Here is a 7,865-nt window from a genome sequence, read left to right as displayed (position 1 = left end):
TGTCTATCTGGCCATATTTGTTATGAGATGACGAGGATACACCTTTTGTCTTTTATCAGATGAAATTTGTTGAAAACTATTTATCCTTTTAAGTCTATCTTTTCAACCTATCAGCTTAAGCCATATGTGCATTAAGTGTAATCTATTAGACACAAGGATTACAATATGATCATTTGTAAGAAAATATCACAGACACGTAATTCAATAAAGTTAGCCAGTTGTGTCTAACATGATATATCAGACAATTGGGTTACATTCTAAATGCTTGATAATCTAAACCCTCGTCTAAATACCATCATTCGAATTTTTTTAAAATTAAATTAAATTACAATTGAACCCTCCAATTTTGTGAGTTTTCTATTTTCCACATGTTCTTTATGAGGTTCTAAAGAGAAGACTTTACAATGTTATGGCTAGAGCTATAAAATCACTTCGTGATGAGATTCATTTCTAACATGTTGCTGAAGAGATTACTTTTTTGGATTGCGTATAAAGAGGGGGTACGCCACTGAAGACCCCTTTGATGAGCTCAACTAAATTTTAATGGTGTCTAGACATATAAACATGAAAGTAGAAGATGAGGATGTAACAATAGTTATTTTAATCTCTCTCCCAGTGTCCTAAGAGAACTTTTGTGAGTTCTTTAAGTATAGGAAAAAATCACATTACACTTAAAGAGACCAATTCAAGCCTCTATACAAGGCATATATGAGAATGAAATAGGAGCATTATCTTTTCGGTTGGTAGCCTTCAATAAAGATAAAAAAAAGTTAAGAAGCAGAGGAAAAGACGGTTGATCCAAAAGACATTTGTAATTTCAGCAAGCAATTTGGACACTAGAAGAAAATATTTTCACGACTAAGGAATCAAGGTTTTGCAGTCACTATCCAAAATGATTCCTTGTGTATTTAACTCTTTCACGATAGATCTTCCATTGGTAGAATGTCTAGTAGTAGATGATTTGTTAGTTAATTATTTTTCTTTGTTTCTACTCTAACAAATTATATGTGTTATCATGTCCCTTGTATAAGAGTGAGTTGTATGTGTTTTTGGGAGACACATTTAGGGTATCATAACATAATTACTTTCTATTAGCAATATGAGATTGTGTTTTCATCTTCGTTGGTGTGATTTATTTTATTTGCACAATTATTTCATTGCTATTTGCATTCATTTAACATTCGTGCACAATATAATCAAATAAAAAAATCAATCACAAATTAGAGACATGAAACCTTTTAAGCCTATTAGGTTATAACATGATACCTAGACATGTATTAAATATAATAAGATTTTTTATGTCTTCTAATTTGTAAGCATGTTTTACTTTATGTAACCTAGTTTTTGGGAGAACCTTCTAATTTACTTTAAAAAAAATAATAAAAAATAGTGTGGCACCATTCTCCAAACCCAAACTCATTCATCTCCGAACCCAAACTCATTCATTTTTTTACCCATTTTCAATGTAATCTTTCGCTGCCATGTGTTTTCTATCATTATTAACCATCAAAAATCGAGGAACTTAGGGAAGGAGAGGGAGAACTCCATCAAATAATCTCCATTCATGATTTTCCATGTGGCAATCCATGTATCTCAAAGCTCTCCATTTAAGATGTGACAAGTGGCATCAGGAAGAGGAGAAGGAAAGTCGGAGGCGCCCCTTTGCTCCATGTGGAAGAAAACTAGTCACTTTAGGAAAAGGAAGGAAAAGGCTCCATTTAGGTGTCCATGTGACGCCTATGTGAATTCCATTTAGACTTTCATTCAAGCTCTTCTATTCTAAACTAGAAATTGGAAATTGGCACAAAATTCCTATACAAAAATTAAAGACTAAATTTAGAATCCTATCTACTCTTTACAATTTATACAAGGCTAAAGAAGGAGAAATCATAAAAAATATATTTTGAATCATTATTTGCTCTCTTCTTAGCCTATATGTTTTAGTGTCTAGGATGGTCCTCCATCATCCCCCACCCCCTTTTTTCAAAAGGATTTATCCTCATATCCTGACTTTCTACTATAAGGTTGCCACCTTTGTTTCTTTATTTTCTTCACTCTCCTTTGGATCAAACACCATACTGTAGAAACAAGCAAACAGTAAAACATATGGTATTTGTTTAAAATTAGTAATAACAAAAGTAGAAGGAAGGAATTTGTACCCTTTACCTGATAGGTAGACAAGATTAATCCAAGGAGTACAGTTACTTCTTTGTTTTCTTACTTTGTGATGTTGATTAATCTTTTGATTTTTGTTCTTTAGGCCACACTTCACGAGGTTTTCTCTATAAGAATTGGCATGTATACTTAATTTAGCACAATGAAGAGATTCTTCAAAATTAAACTGTGTTTGTAGTTGTTTTTTCACTACTTGTGAAAGTGTTGAAAAACTAACCACAAACTTATTTCCTTTGTAAGTAAAAGTGATTTTGTTAGAACAACCATGGTAATCAAATTGGCCAAGTTATTCTAACAAAATATTACAAGTTTCTAAAGGCACAATGTTTCTTAAAATATTTTTAGCATAGTGTCCTAAAGAAGGCTTTACTTTAACTAGTTGATCCTCAAATAGATCCCCATCATTTTGAATTAAAGAAAGTATACAAACTAAAGAATGGAGTTGAAGTTCAACATTTTAATCAACCAAGTATTATTAAAGTTATAGTATGATTTACAATCCACAATGAGAGAACAACTATTTTTACGGAGAGGTTTCATCAATTCATCATCCCTCAAGAGTACACAAAAGTCTTTATGACTCATATGTTTATCGTAAAAAGGTGAAAAAAGTGAGTTTATCTACTTACTATTGTATGCATACAGCATGCTGATAACATCTCAAGACTCGTTAGAGATCAAAAGATTTAAGTCACTACTTTGAGATTAGGATATGGATGCAACTAAAATGATTTTAAGAATGGAGATCAATAGAGATCAAGTTCAGAAAAGTCCTTTTGTATGTCAAAGGTAGTAAATCCAAAAGGGTTTGAGACATTTTTTGGATGGGAGGTGTTCAAGTTGTGTGCAGGCTTATAACAATGTTTATACCTTTTCTTAAGCTCAATTCTACTCAAATTGGTGAGGAGAAGGTATACACGTCTTGTGTTCCTTATGCTAGTATAATGGGGAGTTTGATGTATGTGATGGTGTGCACTAGACCAATTTTTTCTCAATTAGACAATCTATAAGTATATATATGAGAAATCCTAGAAAGGAAAACTTTTAAGCTATGAAACATATCTTAAAACACCTAAAGGGAATTGAGAACATTGAAATTACCTTAAAATAAAATTAACAATGTACTCTAACAAGTTTCTCATATTCTGACTATAATATTAAACAATTTGTTATTGGCTACGTGTTCACGGTTGGTGGGCCATTAGTTAGTTAGAAAGCTACTCTCCAACCAAAAGTAGTCCTGTCAAGCACTGAAGTGGAGTATACAACGTTGGTAGAAACAATTAAGGAAGTATTTGGTTGAAGGGTTTGATGGATGATATGATATTTACTTAAGAGAAGACAATTATCTTCTACGATAGTCTAAGTACAATTTGTTTTCCAATGATCATGTAAAACATGGTAGGATAAAACATATCGATGTCAAATATTACTTCTTTTGTATTGAGGAGTTGATTGAAATATAAAGGATCAACACCAAGGAGAATTCAATAAATGTCTAAACGAAGTTAGTTTCGAGGAGCAAGTTCATGCAATACTTGGACTTATTGACTTATTGAACACAAACTGGTATTAGTAATTCTAGGTGAAAGATGTTCCAATCCATGGTAAAGTTTGTGGATCTTGTTGAACTGGAATATTTATAGGATACACTGTGTAGTTGTATACATTTAGGAGTAAATGATATGATGAAGTTTCCAATAGATTGTTTGATGACTAGTGATCATTGTATATTTTTAGTTAGTTTGTTAAGATTATGTTTGTCAATCCTAACTTATAATTGTTTCAACTGACCTTTTATAAGGGTGATTTATATTACAAAAAGAGATATATACAACATAATGCTTATCTTGTGTAATATACAAGATAATTCAATATTTTCTAGTTTTGTGTTTGTTCTTAATTTTTTTATCTTTTTAGTGGGTGTTATTTTTAATCTACCTTGCATCGCTCTTTCCTTGTTCTTAGGCTGAATTTAACACTTGGTGCACAACATCTCCCACACTCTCCCAATCTCTATAAGACATTCCACAAGTCTTCATCCTTGTACTCTTCTAAAAAGTTGGTGAAGAAGAATCTCGATATATCACCTTTGCTTCTCTAGTTTTCCCTAGTCTTTTTTGAATCATCAATCGTCTCTCTCACCATCTTTCTATGAATTTATTTTCTACATAGATTTTAAGTGTTTTATTCCATTCAAAAAGTTAAAACCTTCATGTTTTTATTCATGACGAGTTATGCCTTTAGCTTTCAAAAATCATGCAACCCTTAAAGAAAAAAAGAGTAAATTACCCAACTTCTAATGAGTTGTGAAGAAATGAAAAAAGGTCTTCCAAAAATGGATGGTTAATTGTCCCCTCATACCAACAGATACCTGCTTCAACTAATAAAAGTTAATATGATCACTTGGATCGGTGGTCTAATTAAAGATTGAACATGAGAAGATGCTCTTGGAAACTTTAAGAATAGTCATATGAGACCAATGTAGTTAAATTAAAAGATTTTACATTGACTAAAGACTAGAAATATGTTCAAATTAATATATATATATATATAAATAGACGCAAACTTCGTCTTACAAAATCGGTTTTATAAGGTTGAATTAGGCTTAAAATCCACTTTCTTAACATGTTATACTCAATTTTGTTGGACTTATTAGGTTCCTCCTAATCCTACGCTTGAGACCTCTAGTCCTCGATATAAGTGATGTGTTGAATATCTCACATCCATTGATATATAAACAAATTATAATATACAAATGAATGCAAATCTCATCTTATTAAGTCAATTTTATGAAGTTGGGTTATATTTAAATTTCACTTTCTTAACAAAATCTAACCACAGCCAAAAAAGAGAGTTAAAACCATAAAGTGATTGATGTGACTCTATATTGGAGTAAATGGTGAATGGTATGCTGAGCAAGAGATGTTAGGTAATATGATGCATTAGATGAAAACATGTATATGTTGTATGCTACCTAAAAGGTTATGCAGGAAGGTTGTATTCCCGTCGAAAGGTTGTGTAAACCCTAATCGGGAAAATGTGAAAGGAAAAGAGAAATATGAGGAAGACATTGGAAGGTAAAATTCTTAAATTGTTTCTTCCTATACCTCCATATCTTCTTCTCAACACCTTTATAAACTTTTGGTATTCTAAAAATGTTCCTCTGTAATATTCTGCATTACGTAATCTGAAAATCTTTTCCTAAATTTATAATTAGCTTCCGGATTATGTAATCCGGAAGCCTTTTCTCAGATGTATGATTAGTTTCTGGATTACATAATCCAGAAGTCTAAATTAGCTTTCAGATTATGTAATTCGAAATTATTCTTTTCAAATGTGTGTCCATATTACATAATCTGAAAGCACTCTCAAATCCAGACTTCCAGATTATATAATCCAAAATACCATTTTTTAAAAATATATTTTGGATTACATAATCTGGAAATTATTTCCGAATTCGAGATTAACTTTCAGATTATGTAATCTAGAATATGGGGGTGACGCAAGAAGGATAAAAAGATCTTTCATATTTTGTATGGGGTGACATAAGAAATATGGAGGTAGGAAGTAACAGTCATATTCTTAATGTGAAGGTGAGGTTCAGGTGCTTAAAGCACTAATGGACTAAAGCTTAACCACATAGGCCAACTCTGATTCCATAAAAGGATATTATATATAGATTGTTTCTTCTTGCACCTCCTGATACAAACCGACAAATGACTAAGGACACAACAAGCACTTCCCAAAAGGGTCAATCATCTCAAGATACAAGTCAGACCCCACCAAGCCTCGAGAAAGAATCAACAAAAGAAGAAGAAGCTATAAACCAAAATATCAAAAGTTCTTCCTTTTGGTCCCTTTTGGAAGGCATTTTGACCTAGTTTCTAGAAGGACAAGCCTAGGATGCGGGATTTACTTAGTCAAACCCTAAGGCTGCCCATTTTTTCCTTTTTTCCATCCTACCCCTTTAGCATGTTCTTTAAGGCTCCTTCACCTATAAATAGGAGGCCTACCTAGTGTATTTTACAAGTTGAATGAAACAGAGAAAAGTTACTCTGCACATTTTGTGTGAGATACTAGTGAGGCTTGTTCCTCTTAGTCTTTAGTCTTATCTTGTGAGAATTTGAGAGCTCTCAAGTGGCGGCTATCAACACTTATCTTGGAGTCATTTCATCATCCAAGTGGCATGCTCATCATCTCAAACTCTATTTCTCATAAGCTTCCTTTTCCTTCATCTTTTCCTTCCATTGTCATTTCATTCAATTCATAAATATGTTCTTATTTTGTTTCTTTATTTCTATTAGGCCATTTCCTTTTGTTATAGCTTTCCATGCTTAAATTCCGCACCTATAATTGTCATCATCTTCATCTTATAATTATCTCTTCCTTTTGCCTTTGTGAAATGAACTTTCCCATCTACTTAACCACTTAGTTAAGTTAATGTGTAGTGGCCATTTTCCTTAGGTGTTCACTATTAATTGTTTAACAATCTCAATCATAAATCTAAATTGTCACCTAAATGAACAATCCTAAAAGCAACTCACATCACCATATAATCTTCTCCCACCACCATAAAATTTTGTATTTTCAAATATGTCCCTATGTAATATTCCGGATTAGTCATTTTTCAAATTCGTAATTAGCTATCGGATTACATAATCTGGAAGTCTTTTTTGTCAAATGCATGATTAGTTTCCAGATTACGTAATCTGAAAGTCTTTCCTAGCTTCCGGATTATGTAATCGGGAAGCCTTTTTTCAAATGTGTGTCCGGATTACATAATCTGAAAGCTACTATAAAATTCAGACTTTCAGATTATGTAATCCAGAATACCATTTTGGATTATGTAATATGAAATATGGAGATGAAACAAAAAGGATAAAAAAGTATTTTCATATTTTATATGGAGTGCTAAATGAACATATAAAGGTACAGGAAGAAAATATTATATATAATGTATTGAACAATGATAATATCATAATAATAGTTGAGAATAAGTATCAAATAGAAAAATGAACCATTTTTTTGCAAAAAATAAAAAAATTAAATTAAATAGACACTTCAGATGTCTCAACCCTTATACAAGTATAACAAACCTCATCACCACTTAAGCTCTAAATAACAAAACAAAATCTAACAAAAGCAATCCTAAATCCCTTCCAAAAATTCCTCTAGCCCTACAAAAAGTGAGCCATTAGTTACATAACATAAATTAACTATACAAATAATTTTCAAAAGGTTAATGAGACGTGAGACAGTGGAGGTTAAGAAAAGGTTAAAATGGATAATAGAGTCTAGAATACTTAAAACACATAAGACACTATTTATCACATTTTAAATTTCATGTTTTTCAAGTTAAACAATTAGTTCTGATGCCTCCCAAGTTGATGGAAGTTTACTTTATGTACGTGATTTACAACTCCTTATGTCAACAGTTTGTAACAAGTTTGATACCAAATTTGGGTGTTTCTTCCTCTATTCCAAAAAAAATTCTCCTTGCACTCTATTATTTTTTAAAAAGACTATTTATCTTTTTTTAAAATATTTCTAAATTATTCTTTCTAAAATGTTTTAACAACATACTTTTCATAATATATTTTATGAATTCTGGATTTACCATAAGTCAAAAATAACATTCCAGAAAGATATTTCAAAATAATTTTTTATCTTCCAGAATTTATATTCTA

This window comes from Phaseolus vulgaris, chromosome 4 (genome assembly GCF_000499845.2).
Source record: "Phaseolus vulgaris cultivar G19833 chromosome 4, P. vulgaris v2.0, whole genome shotgun sequence".
In the NCBI taxonomy this organism is placed as follows: domain Eukaryota; kingdom Viridiplantae; phylum Streptophyta; class Magnoliopsida; order Fabales; family Fabaceae; genus Phaseolus; species Phaseolus vulgaris.
Note: the sequence above shows the minus strand (reverse complement) of the source record.